At 33.4% G+C, this 14420-nt stretch overlaps 1 protein-coding gene across 1 annotated transcript in view; it reads left to right on the plus strand.

Annotated features, from left to right (window-relative positions):
• Positions 1-5525: 5525 nt before the first annotated feature.
• CRISP1 (cysteine rich secretory protein 1) overlaps positions 5526-14420 on the plus strand; it is a 39572-nt gene continuing 30677 nt past the window's right edge. Inside the window, 1 exon segment of the mRNA NM_001032811.1 lies at positions 5526-5575. The gene's annotated coding sequence lies outside the window, so the exon portion shown is untranslated.

The raw sequence follows: 14420 nt of genomic DNA on the forward strand, positions 1-14420 counted from the left end.
GTGTAAGGAAAAGATTCAGTTCATTTTCCTGTGTATGGCTAGCCAGCTCTCCCAGCACCATTTATTCAATAGGAATCCTTACCCATTGCTTGTTTTTGTCAGGCTTGTCGAAGATCAGATGGTTGTAGGTGAGCAGTCTTATTTCTGAGTGTTCTATTCTGTTCCACTGGTCTATGTGTCTTTTCCTATACCGGTACCATGCTGTTTTGATAACTGTAGCCTTGTAGTATAGTTTGAAGTTTGGTAGAGTGATGCCTCCAGTTTTGTTCTTTATGCTCAGAATTTTCTTGGCTATTTGGGGTCTTCTTTGGTTCTACATAAATTTTAAAATAAAATTTTCTAATTCTGTGAAGAATGCCAGTGATAGTTCAATGGGAATAGCATTGAATCTATAAATTACTTTGGGCAGTATGGCCATTTTCACGATATTGATTCTTCCAATCCATGAGCATGGAATATTTTTCCATTTGTTTGTGTCCTCTTTGATTTGTTTGAGCAGTAGTTTGTAGCTCTCCTAGATGAAGTCCTTCACTTCCCTTATTAGCTATACTCCTAGGAAGCAATTGTGAACCTAATTAGGAGTTCACTCATGATTTGGCCTTCTGCTTGCCTCTTGTTGGTGCATAGGAATGTTATAGATTTTTGCACACTGATTTTGTATTCTGAGACTTTGCTGAAGCTGAAGTTGTTTATTAGCTTAAGAAGCTTCTGGGCTGAGACAATGGGGTTTTCTGTATGTAGGATCATGTCATCTACAAACAAAGAGAGTTTGACTTCCTCTCTTCCTATTTGAATACCCTTTATTTTCTTCTCTTGCCTGATTGCCCAGGCCATAATTTCCAATAATATGTTGAATAGGAGTGTTGAGAAAGGGCATCCTCGTCTTGTGTTGGTTTTCAAGGAAAATGCTTCCAGCTTTTGCCCATTTGGTATTATGTTTGCTGTGGGTTTGTTATACATGGCTCTTATTATTTTGAGTTATGTTTCTTCAATACCTAATTTATTGAGAGTTTTTAACATGAATGGGATGTGGTTTTTTAACAAAGGCCTTTCCTGCATTCTATTGAGATAGTCATGTGGTTTTTGTTTTTAGTTCTGCTTATGTGATGAATCACATTTATTGATTTGTGTATGTTGGACCAACCTTGCATCCTGGAGATGAAGGCAACTTGATCATGGTGGATAAGTTTTTTGCTGCACTGCTGGATTTGGTTTGCCAGTATTTTATTGAGGATTTTTGAATTAATGTTCATCAAGCATATTGGCCTGAAGTTTTTGTTGTTGTTGTTGTTGTATCTCTACCAAGTTTTGGTATCAGGATGATGCTGGCCTCATAAAATAATATCCTGAAGGCAGACTGAAAGGGCTGAGTTAACCAACCCTTAAAAATGGTGGTTTTCCCTACCCCAAGAAGAAAGTTATTTCTAACATTTACATTCAAAATCAAATGTCATTACTCTTTGCACATTATCAGTTATGATTTGAACTACTCTGGAAGAACATGAAGGGAAAACATCATGATTTTTCTGAGTGTTTTTAGTTATCTGAAATCAATTGGGTCTATTTTTCTAAATGTTTTATAGCATTAGGTGTCAGTACTTGCCTTAAGAAACTATATAACTGTTTTAGTTCTAATATTATTCAGAATTACCATGTTTATTATTCAATAACTACTGAAGGATGATCTATCATTAATAGTAATAACTACATTAGGTTTCGGGCTTGCTAAGGTTCTCTTATTGACTGAAAATGTCTCCCTCCTCATTTGTTTATTTATTTTTTCTAACTTTGGAAGAACAGAGAAAACTAAAGTTCAACATGGTATATTAATTCAGGAGGAATACTTGGAGAGCGTATATCCTAATTTCTATATTTTAAAATAAGAAAATTGAAATATCTGTGGGTTGAAGAATGTATTTAAACCAATCAACTAATTAGGAATTTTCAGTTATACACAGATATTTGCTTGTGTCTATCAGTTTAACACTCCTTAAAATATATTAGTAGCTCACCTTTATGGTTCTGATTCACTGAAATGAAACTAGGAAATAAAATCTGGAGGTCAAATGGGTTGTCAAGTTTATATTTTTGTTAAGTGTAGGTACTGAGCTTTAAAAACAACTTTAAATATTTTATCTCCTACTGCTAATAATTTCACTAAAGGTAGAACTGTTGCCACCAGTAGTATAAGCAATACATAATCTTGAAAGAAATAACATTCTTTCACATTTAATACGACCAGTTCTATAAAGAACTCTGTTCCTTTGGCTCCATTTTGTTGATGAATAATGAAAACTTCATTCTTAATTATCAAAATTAAGTTTGAGTGTGCATAGTGAGAAACGATTTCAAGTGTTATATTCTCTAGGTAGGAAAAATAGCCTAACATGAGGACACATAAGGTAATTTTAGGTTGGTTGCTTTATGTCAGGGACTGACTGCCAAAGTGTAAACTAAAAATTTATGAAGACTAAATATTGATTCATTGTATTTGATCATTAATCAAATTAAATTGCATTTATTTTTTAAAATTAAGCAATATATCCTGAGATCTGCTTATGCTTCAAAGTCCTCTATGTTGCAAGGGCTCAATGACTCTGCAATTTATAGCTTTCATAATCAGAATGAAAGTCAATATACATTTATCTTTCTATTCAACTTTGTTTTACCTATCTACTTCTCATAATAAATAATCCCAAGGCTCAATGATTTAAAGTAACAAATGTTGTCTCTTGGACTGGGAACCAGTAATTCAAGGATGGCTTGACTGAAAACATTTAGTTTATGGTGCCTCATTGATTGCAATCAGTTGTCAGTTGAGACTGCAGACATTTATGTCTCTGATGACTTTCCTGCTTCCAAATTGATTTACTTATGTGACTCGCAAGTTGGTACTGTTGGTTGGTGGGAGGCCCTAGTTGCTCTCCAGATTGGCCTTTCCACAGGGCTTCTGATTATCTTTATAACTTGGCAGTTATCTACTCCTGAGCAAATGATACAAGAACACAGGAGAGGCTGCAAATTGTAGAATAAGAGGAGGAAATTTTCAAAGGGCCACTAATCTCCCAGGGTTCTTAAAATTCAAATTCAAAAACTGACTTTGGCTTTATTTTATGTGCAATGTAAGTTTGAATTTGTTAAAGTCTAGAGTACTTTTTGGCCTGAGATTCTGAGCAAGTCTGGAGTCATTGAGCTCTTGCAACATAGAGGACTTTGAAGCATAAGCACAATTTTACTGAGTGGCGTGAAGAAGCAATCAGACACAAATGAGATTGTTGTAGGTAAGAGTTCAGTCATGGAGAAAGTGAAGGGAGAGGATGTCTGTGTCCAGTGGATAATTAGAATAAAGCCATAGCTAGAATATATGCAACAATTATTTTACAAATACGATTTTAAAATCACATTTAACACATGAATGCTTCCTTCAATATGTATTATTTATATGTGGTTTCTAAAATTTTTGTTAGCCAATCTCTGAATAAATGATTGATGTAAAGGTTCTTTTTTAAATGGATATATTCAGACAAACAAGATGTGATTGTAAGCAAATTAGCCTTTATCTCTCAAGAGTGTTCTGGGATAATTCAAGTAGAAATATTCTATCATGTTGTTATATGCTAGATAAATGTGTCAAATTTTTGTTTTAGGGGAAAAAAAGTTACTGTAGATAATTTCCTACTATGCTAAAAAGCTTAAACAGAAAGAGAACAATCTATGAAAATAGGAAATTTATGAAGAGAAACAGCCAACTGGCACCCATGTTTGGGACTCACATGCAAATCAAGTTATTCTTTGCTTTCCAACACTTCCTAAATTCTTTTAAAACCATATCTGAAGCTGGATAACAACTCTATATGAAGACATCAGTGCTATAAATACAGACAGCATTGTGTTGGGTAGAGCAATGCCAGGAATTGACAGGACCAACAGATAAAACCAAAGCAATTAAGTTTCCATAAACACTTCACTTGATGTTGAATCAACACTCTCCTTTATAAACAGCAGTTTAGCAAGAAATAAATGACAATTATACATTTCCAGTATATACACCATGCTGGTGTGGTGAAGTAACAGCATTCTTTTCCAGCTTTCTTTTTACAATGTAGTTTGTTGGAGAAAGTTGCTCAATAATTTGTAAGTGTTGATTTCAAGATCATGTAAAATTATTTAAAGTCAATTAAAGTTAAGCTAAAGATAATTCATCTTATCCATGAAAGACTTTACAGATAAGCTTTGGTATGTTTTTAAATTAACACCATCTGCCTCAACCAAAAAAAAAAAAATTCTTCTGGCTGTAGGTGAGCAATTTTTAGTGATGTTTAGTTCTCCTTTCCTGCAGATAGTTTTCTGGACATTCATTATATACTTTAGCAAGACCAGAAAGTTCTATCTTAAGAGCCTCTGATCTTTCTTTTAATTTTTATTTCCTAATCATCACCCCAGAACTAACACAAAATAACTTATGACTATACACTTCTTTCCTTATTTTTACTCTTTCCTTTTAGATATTCAATTGCCCTTTCTTAAGCAAGACATAAGAAAAATATTTTTTATTAAATTATAATATATTCTTTCTTACAAAGAACAAAAACTTAATTCATAATTTTAAAAAGATGCCAACAAGCTATGTAGAGACTTCAATATAAATGGCCATGCACTCACATATACAAATATTTCCCAAGTTTTCAGAATAATAAGACAATTCAACAACATCTGATTACACCTAGTTTCAGAGTAAATTTTCTATTCTCATATGTGATTTCTGTCTGTGTGATATTTCTTTCTTTGTTCTAAATGTCCTGTTTATTTCTCATCATGTGGCTCAAACGATATCTGGAATTTTTAGTGTTTTACAATTTAGTGTTCAGTATTTCTATACCTTTCAACGTAGTTAGTTGCTTCCACATTGTTTCTGGACAAATATCTATTAGAATTCTCCCAAACTGCAGGTAGTTTTCCTTTTAACCAGGAAGTTCTTAGGAAAATTGAGTATCTTTTCATTCCCAGAACCTCTCCAAGTATGTGACACATTATAGAACAGTTACCAAACTCCGTAAGATTGTGTAGTTTATATGTTTGGTTATTCTACGTATCTTCAGCATCTAGAAGAGAGCATAAATCATCTTAAGACCTCAAAAAATAATTACTGAATGAATTTAATAAAGCTGAGAAGTTGTTACCCTTTTCTGGACCAGCAAGTCATTTTCCCTTACAGTGACCTTTGTTATCTGATTGTGGCTCTGCCGAATCATGCAACTAATCTTTGCAGTTTGTTCCCAAGGTAAAAGTTTAAAATTGGTGAGGTTCATTGATGATGTTGCCTGGGTTACAAACTAGAAATGTCCTCACAATCATGATTTGTAATCTTCACAGACTCTAGATTTGTTCTGATTATCATGTATTCATGTCCAGTGTCCACTGTAAATCCCTTGATCTGTTAGAGGCACGTACCTTGTACTGACTGCCTCATTGAACAAATCTCCCCCGTGTACTGTCATTTAAAAGCCCGAGTACCCTACATAGTGAAAGGCTGGGTTCTTATTAGGACACAAATTTACAAGCTGTGTGGACTTGGGTAAGTTATATTATATCTTTGTCAGTTTCTTTATTTTAAAATAAGATTCATAAGTGACTACCAAATAGCACTGCTATAATGTTAAATGAGATTACATGCAATGTTTTATTCTAATACTATTGTGATCTAAAAGTAAATGTTTAGTTATCTCCATGCTTTTAATAAAGGAGTTTACAAGCTAAAATATACTATATAAATGCAAAGTAATATTACATGTTGAGTTCATTCTCATGAACTTCTTGGGGAGGACTTAGAAGAAACATTTTTTCATGTAGGGACAATTACCATGTGGTTATATAGATCTGAAAATGACAAGGTAGGCATCTTTTGTTTCATGAAATATTGAAAATGCTGCCAAAAGAGTTAGCCAGTATTAAGGGGCCATAGTTAAACAGCTAGTGTTCCTCTGTTTCTTTTATAACTTGACATTTTATTTTGGAGAGTTGCTAGACATTTAGTGGATAATGGCGATAAAAGATTTGTTTTACAAAGACTGTAAGGCAGCCTCTATCAGAACCAAGACAGCATGAAGGAGAAATTGAGAATTCAGTGGTGGGCCCCAGCGGGCAGGATTTTAAGCTGTCCAAACTCCTTTCTGCAGTGTTTCCATCTGCCAGTCTCCACTCTTGCTTCAAGTCTCCAGGGTCTTCATGCTAGGTCTTGGATTCATAAATTACACAACTTTTGTGCCCCACCTGACCTCGGCCTTTCTCAACAACTTCCCTTTGTGCCCTTCCTGCTCCCTCACTCCCTTTCCAGTTTCTATCTCAATCCCATTAATGCTTTGTGCTCTCTGAATTATTCTCCCCAAAACCGCTTACGGAAATCTTACGTTTAGTAATATATTCCAAAGCCTCCACTAAGTGCCTTCCTTTTGTTTTCACGAAGACCTTTTACATATAATGCAATGGATCAAATTGACTATAATGAGAGAAAATCACTAGACAAGAGAATTTGGAAGAAATGTGACTGCACACTTCAAATAATATCAGATAATTATCAAATAGCTGGAATTTATGTCTTACAGATACGATAGTTTGCACATTTAGATTTGTAAAAATAAGATGGTACTCACATTTAAATCTATAACTCAAGGGAAAACAATTTTTGTTTTTCGTGGAAGGTGGTGATCAGAATACTTATCTTTTCTCTATTAGATATTCCATTGACCTCCTGTCTTTTATAAAAATGATCAACCTTTCTCCATTCAATTGCATTTGAGACTGTCATAAATCAAGTGACTATGTATGTGAACTTGTTTCTGAATTACATAATTTGCCATTGGTCCATGTATCTGTACTCGTGTTACTAGTACGCTGTCTTAATGACTTCAGCATTATAGTGAGTTTTAATACTTGGTACTGTAAATCCTACAGCTTTGTTCTCCAATATTTTTCAATGCTAAATGTCTTTATGACTCATTAACTTTGGGCCAAAATTTCTTAAATAGAACACACACACGCCAACACATGCATAAGCACTAACATAAGAAAATAAAGATTAGTTAGATTTATTTGAATTAGAAACTTTTGTTTAACAAAAGCTACAACTAAGATAGTTCAAATCATAAGCCACAGACTAAGGGAAGATATTTGTAAAGCATTTGACAATTGCCTTATCAAGAAGATGTAGAGAATTCATATAAGCGAAAAAGGAAAAAAACAGTCAACCTAATTACAACAATGGAAAAAACATTCGATGGAGATTATGCAAAAGATGGGATCGAAGTGGCTGATAAACACGTGCAAATAAGCTCAATATCTTGTTATTAAACAAATATAAATTAAAAACTGCAATGAAATATCATTACACAAACATAATAGATAAAATTGAAAAAAAAATTGAGAATACAAATAATAGGTGAGGATATGAAGCTTACGCGAGTATGATTTGATAAAACTCATTTGGAAAAATATTGGACAATATCTACTAAAGGAAAACATGTGTGTACCATACAGCCCAATAATCCCACTCTGGGGTATATATCCAAACACACACACACACACACACACACACACACAGAGTGAATAACAACAGTGTTTACTAAAAGAGGTACAGAGAAAATGTTCATAGTTTTACTTATAATGGTTCCAAACTGAAAATAATCAAAATTCTTATAATGAATAGAATGATTAAATTAATTGTACTGTGTGTATACAGTAGAATACTCTGCAGTTATTAACAAATACAAACTTCTTCACATGCAACATGGATGAATCTCATAAGCATAATAATGAGTGGTGAAAGAGGTTAGATATTGAAAATATATATTTCACTTATTCAAAGTTTAAAAACTGATGAAACTAATCCTAGTTATATCAAGATAGGTTTTACTTTTGGGGTCTTCAGACTGAAAGGGGTGCACGGGACCTTCTTGGGTATTGGAAATCATCTATATATTGATTTTGGTCGTAGTTACACTAGTATATACATAGTTGTAAACGAATCAAACTATACACTTAAGACTTGCATGCTATGTTATATGTAAGTTACACCTCAGTAACTTTTTTAAACAAATAACAGATTCACTGAGGTGGGGAAAATTAAAAAGAAGATGTATTTTCTTTGGTTAAGGCAAGGAAGGGACTGTTCTTCATGTAAGTGCTGAGAAGGTCATGGTCTAACAATTGAATCTATGAGAGTGCATTCCCCAGGGCATGCCATAGGGCAGTACCCAGCTGTCCTCAGCCTTTTCTCTCATCTTGGATCTTTCCTCTCACAAAATATTAACTTTCAGTTGTTTATGATCTACAAATTTGTCAACAAGAAACACAACCTGAAACTAAAGGGTAAAGAAATACATTTAAATAATGTATCAAGTTGCTGGTATTATTATCTAAAAATATTTTAAGAGTATTGGCTTAAGATTGCCATTTGTGTATAAAATAATTGTCTTAAGAAGGAATTATGCTAAAGCCAATGAAGTAATGCTTCTTCTTCTGTAATACTTCTGTTCAGAAGAGCTACCTTTACCTGAGTTCAAGCAGCTATGTAATTCCTTGGCTGAAATGGCCTACTTAGTTCCTAGATTTGCAATCCTCCAGGCAGTAGAGAATAATTTATTCCATTGGAACACTGAGATAAGATAAGTCCCAGAGGTTGGACTAGGGCTTAGTATCTCAGTCTGGATCTACAGGGTCTTTTATCCTGGACCCATTTATATTTCCACCCTCACAACCTCTGTTCCAGCTCTGAGCTATGCTCTACAATTCTAATCTTTATGTCTACATCTTTCTTACATCAGCAAGATTTGCTATTTGCCAAATGCTCTATTTCCTGCAGTTTTCCATCCCTTCAGCCCTACCCAATTTCGATCCATACCTCCAGGAATTATCCCAGGGCCCAAAATCTGTACTATTATAATTCTGGGACAACAGAGATACCTTCATAATTTCCTGTATTCAATCCTTATTCTAAAATGCTTAATTTACTGCTGATGTTGAATTATTAACTTTTACCTTCATATTGTGACTCAGTCACCCACTATTTAGACCTCAAGCAAACAAAAATAATGGCCCTCCTGCTTTTTTGTTTGTTTGTTTGTTTGTTTGCAGCCTCTTTTCTCTGACAAGGTGTAACTTCGAGTATATGCGTTTCACCTATTCATTGCCCTCAAGCCAAAACATGGGCTGAAAAATCTAAGGTCCTTTCTTAGCAGTTTCCCTTAGCATAGTTGTCCTAAACTTTGATCAATCAGAATTCACTGGATATGCCAACATGCAAAGTAACCATAATCCCAGGTGACACCGATTATCCCATTATCATTCTCAAGAGATCATAATGAGTTTTCTTCTGGATGCTTTTAGTACTTGCACAGAAAATAAGTTCTGGGATTAATTTACCTAGATTTAGTGTTATATCAAAATCACAGGTAAATTACAAATTAATCATATTTTCAAAATAAAATGGAAATTCTGAGAAAAGCAAGATAATATTTTACATAAATTATGTTTTTACGTGTAAATTCTACTAAGTACTGGATTTGTATATAAGAAAAAAGAAGACTTGAAAGACAAAATCTAAATTATCAGTACCAATTTTTATCTGGTGGAAAACAAATACATTTGGGAGGGTAGTTCTTGAGCTTTTCATAACAGCTTTTTTGAGGTACAGTTAAGGTACATGTAAGTGTACAATCACGAAAGCATCATAACAATCAAGATAATAAGCACACATCACCCCAAAAAAGTGTCCCTCAGAAAATGTAAAAACAGCAGTATAGATAGCCTCATAATGAGGACTAATATGAATAATAAAATGTCAGAGTATAGGTATATATATATGTTTTCTGTATATATATGTGTTTACACATGTATGCAATATATATAATGTAGAGATAAATTTGTAAAGTATATATATACTTGTGTGTGTATAGTATATATATAAATGTGTGACTATACGTTAATCTACTTTGTGTCAGAACCTCCTTTTCTATTGAAACATAGTATGTGTATGTATTAATGGGGCACATGTGATATTTTGTTACATCCAAAGACTGTGTAATATTCAAGCCTGACTATTTGGGTCATCCCTCACCTGGAGTATCATTTCCATGTTTTGAGAACATTTCAAGTCCTCTCTGCTAATTATTTGGAAATATACAATAAGTTGTTGTTAACTATAGTCAACCTACTGTGCTATTAAGCATTGGAATTTATTCCTTCTATCTAGCTGTATGTTTGCACCCATTAACCAACCTCTCTTTATCCACTCCCACGTGCCTCAACCTACACACACACCCTTCCCAGTATCCAATATCTATCATTCTACTCTCTGTCTCCATGAGATCAACTTTTTTTCAGCTTCTGTATATGAGTGACAACATACAATATTTGTCTTCCTGTGCCTAGCATATTCACCTAATCTAAGGACCTCCAGTTCTATCCATGTTGCTGCAAATGCATAATTTCATTACTCTTTATGGCTGATAGCATTCTGTTGTGTATATATGCCACATTTTCTTAATCCACTCATCCATTAATGAGCACTTAGATTAATTCCTTATCTTGATTATTGCAAATAGTGCTGAAATAAACATGGGAGTATGGGTATTCCTCTGATATACTCATTTATTTTCTTTTGGATAAATACTCAGTAGAATTACTAGATTGAATGGTACTTCTACTTACATGTTTTCAATCTCCATAATGTTTTCAGTAGTGGCTATACTAATTTATACTCTCACCAACAGCATATAAGAGCTCTTTTTTCACTAGCATCCATAACTAGCATCTGTAATTGTTTGTCTTTTAATAATAGTCATTCTAACTGGAGCAAGATAATATCTCATTGTTGTTTTAATTTGCATTTCCCTGATGATTAGTGATGTTGAATATTTTTTCATATATTCTTTGGCCATTCTTATGTCCTCTTTTGTGAAATATCTATTCATCCAAAGTCCTTTCACACTTTTTAATAGGATTATTTGTTTTTTCACTGTTGAGTTGTTTGAGTTTCTTACATATTCTGGATATTAGTCAAGAATATTTGCAAATATTTACTTCCATTAAACACATTGCCATTCACTCTGTTGATTGTTTTCTTTGCTGTGAAGAAGTTTTTAGTTTAACAGTCCCATTTGCCTATTCTTGTTCTTGTTGTCTGTGCTTTTGAGGTCTCAATAATAAAAGCTTTGTCTAGATCAATGTCCTGAAGTTTTCCTATGATTTTTTCTAATAATCTTATAGTTCCAAGATTTGTGTTTAAGTCTTTAATCTATTTTAAGTTTATTTTTACATTTGGTGAAAAATAAGGGTTCACTTTCATTCTTATGCATATGAGCATCCAATTTTTTAGCACCATTAATGAAGAGGATATCCTTTTTCTAATGAATGCTCTTGGTGTCTTTATCAAAAGTCAGTTGGCTGTATGTATGTGGGTTTATTTCTTGGTTCTCTCTTCCATTTTATTGGTTCTCTCTTCTATGTATCTATTTTTATAGCAATACCTCGATTTTTATTTACTAGAGACTTGTAATATACTTTGAACTCAGGTAGTATCATGACTCTGGTTTTATTCTATTTGCTCAGAATGGCTTTGGCTATCTAAGCTATATTTGGTTCCATTTAATTGTAGGACTTTTTTTCTATTTCTATGGAAAATGACACTGGTATTTTGATGAGAATTGTGTGAATCTGTAGATCGCTTTAGACATTATGGTTATATTAACAAAATTAATTTTTCTAATTCATGAGCATGGGATTACTTTTAGTTATTTGTGTCCTTTTCAATTTCTTTCATAAGACTTTTGCAATTTTCCTTGTAGAATTTTTTCGCCTCTTTGGTAAAATTTATCTTTAGGTATTTTATTTGAAACACTAGTGATTTTTGCATGCTGATTTTGTATCTTGCAAAGTTATTTAACTTACTTATCAGATCTAAGAATTTGGTGGAGTCTTTAGGTTTTCTAGATATAATATCATATCATCTGCAAAGAGTGACAATTTGACTTTCTCTCTCCCAATTTGAACGCCTTTTATTTCTTCCTCTTGCATGATTTCTCTTGCTAGAACTTCCCAGCACTATATTAAATAAGAGTGCTGAACATGGGCAATGTTGTCTTGTTTTGGGTCTTAGAGGAAAGACATTCAGCTTTTGCCCATTTAGTGTGATGCTAGATGTGGATTTGTCATATTATGGCCGTTATTATGTTGCATTATGTTCTTTTTTTTTTTTTTTTTTTTTTTATGGAGTCTTTCTCTGTCGCCCAGGCTGGAGTGCAATGGCATGATCTTGGCTAACTGCAACCTCCACCTCCTAGGTTCAACTAATTCTCCCACCTCAGCCTCCTGAGTAGCTAGGACTACAGGTACGTGCCACCACGCCTTGCTGATGTTTTGTATTTTTAGTAGAGACGAGGTGTCACCGTGTTGCCCAGGCTGGTCTTAAACTCATGACCTCAAGTGATCTGCCCACCTCAGCCTCCCAAAGTGCTGGAATTACAGGTGTGAGCTACTGTGCCTGGCCAAGTTAGATTCTTTCAATGCTTAGTTTGTTGAGAGTTTTTTGTTAGGAGGAGATGTTAAATTTTATCAAATGCTTTTAAGGAGTCTATTGAGATTACCATATGGTTCTTTTCCCTTATTTTGTTAATGTGATATGTCACATTTATTGATTTGCATATGTCGAACCATCCTTGCATCCCTGCTATAAATCCCACGTGATCATTGTCCATTACATTTTACATGTGCTGTTGGATTTGGTTTGTTAGTATTTTGTTAAGGAACTTTGAATCTATGTTCATCAGGGATATTGGCCTATAGATTTCTTCTTTGTTGCATCCTTGTCTGGTTTTGGTATCAGAGTAATGCCAGCCTCTTAGAATGAATTAGGGCAACTTTACTTTTCTTGTAATATTTTGGAATAGTTTGAGAAGAATAGATGTTAGTTCATCTTTGAAAACTCGGTAGAATTCAGCAGTGAAATCATCTGATCCTGGACTTTTCTTATTGGTAGAGTTTTTATTACAATTCAATGTCATTACTCATTATTGGTCAGTTCTGGTTTCTATTTCTTTCTGGTTCAATCTTGGTAGGTTGTATGTCTCCAGGAGTTCATTTATTTTCTCTACAATTTTCAGTTGTTAGGATACAGTTATCCATGATTGTCTTGTGGTCTTCTGTATTTCTCTAGTGACATTTGTAATATCTTCTTTTTTTCTGATTTTATTTATTTGGGTCTCCTCTTTTTTATCTTGGTTACTTGGCCTACTGGTTTATCAGTCTTGTTTATATTTTCAAAAGTTCAACTTTTTTAATCCTTTGTATTATTTTTTAAAGTCTCTATTTTGTCCAGTTCTGCTCTGAACGTTGTGATTTCTTCTACCAGGTTTGGGTTTGATTTGCCCTTATTTTTTTTTTTTCATTCTTGAGATGCATTGTTAGATTGTTTATTTAAAATCTTTCTTTTGTTTGAGGTAGTTGTTTGTCACTATAAATTTGCCTTTTAGCACTGCTTTTGCTGTATCCCCATAGGTTTTGGTATGCTGTATTTCCATTTTTATTTGTTTAAAAAAATGTTTGATTTACTCCTTAATTCCTTCCTTGACCCAATGGTCATTCAGGAGTCTGCTGTTTAATTTCCACATTTTTTACAGTTTCCAAAGTTCCTCTTGTTATTGATTTCTAGTTTTATTTCATTGTAGTAAGAGAAGATACTTGACATCATTTCAATGTTTAAAAATTCATTGAGACTTGTTTTGTTTTCTAACATATGGTCCATGCTAAAGAATGTTTCATGTGCTGATGAGAGGAATGTGCACTTTGTAGCTGTTGGATAAAATGTTATATAAATGTCTGTTAGGTTCCTTTGGTTTAATATACAATTTAAATCCAATGTTTATTTGTTAATTTCTATCTATATGAGCTGTCTAATGCTGAGAGTAGGGTGTTGGACTCCCCACTATTATCGTATTGGAGTTTATCTCTCCCTTTAGATATAATAATATTTGCTTTATATATCTGGGTGCTCCATTGTTGGGTGTATACATTTAGAATTGTTACTTTCTCTTGCTGAATTGATTCCTTTTTTCATTATGTAATGACATTCTTTGTCTGCTTTTGCTATTTTGAACTTAAAGTCTGTTTTATCTTATATAACTGTAGCTATTTCTGCTTGGTTTTGGTTTCCATTTGCATGGAATATCTTTTGATATCCCTTTACTTTCATTCTATATCTGTCTTTATAGGTGAGATGAGTTTCTTAAAGATAGAATATAGTTGGGTTATATTTTAATCCACTTAGCCACTCTATATTTTTAAGTGTAAAATTTAATCCATTTATGTTCAATGTTATCATTGATATGTCATTTTGTTAGTTAATTTCTGGTTGTTTTGTATATTTTTTG

This window comes from Macaca mulatta, chromosome 4 (genome assembly GCF_049350105.2).
Source record: "Macaca mulatta isolate MMU2019108-1 chromosome 4, T2T-MMU8v2.0, whole genome shotgun sequence".
Taxonomy (NCBI): domain Eukaryota; kingdom Metazoa; phylum Chordata; class Mammalia; order Primates; family Cercopithecidae; genus Macaca; species Macaca mulatta.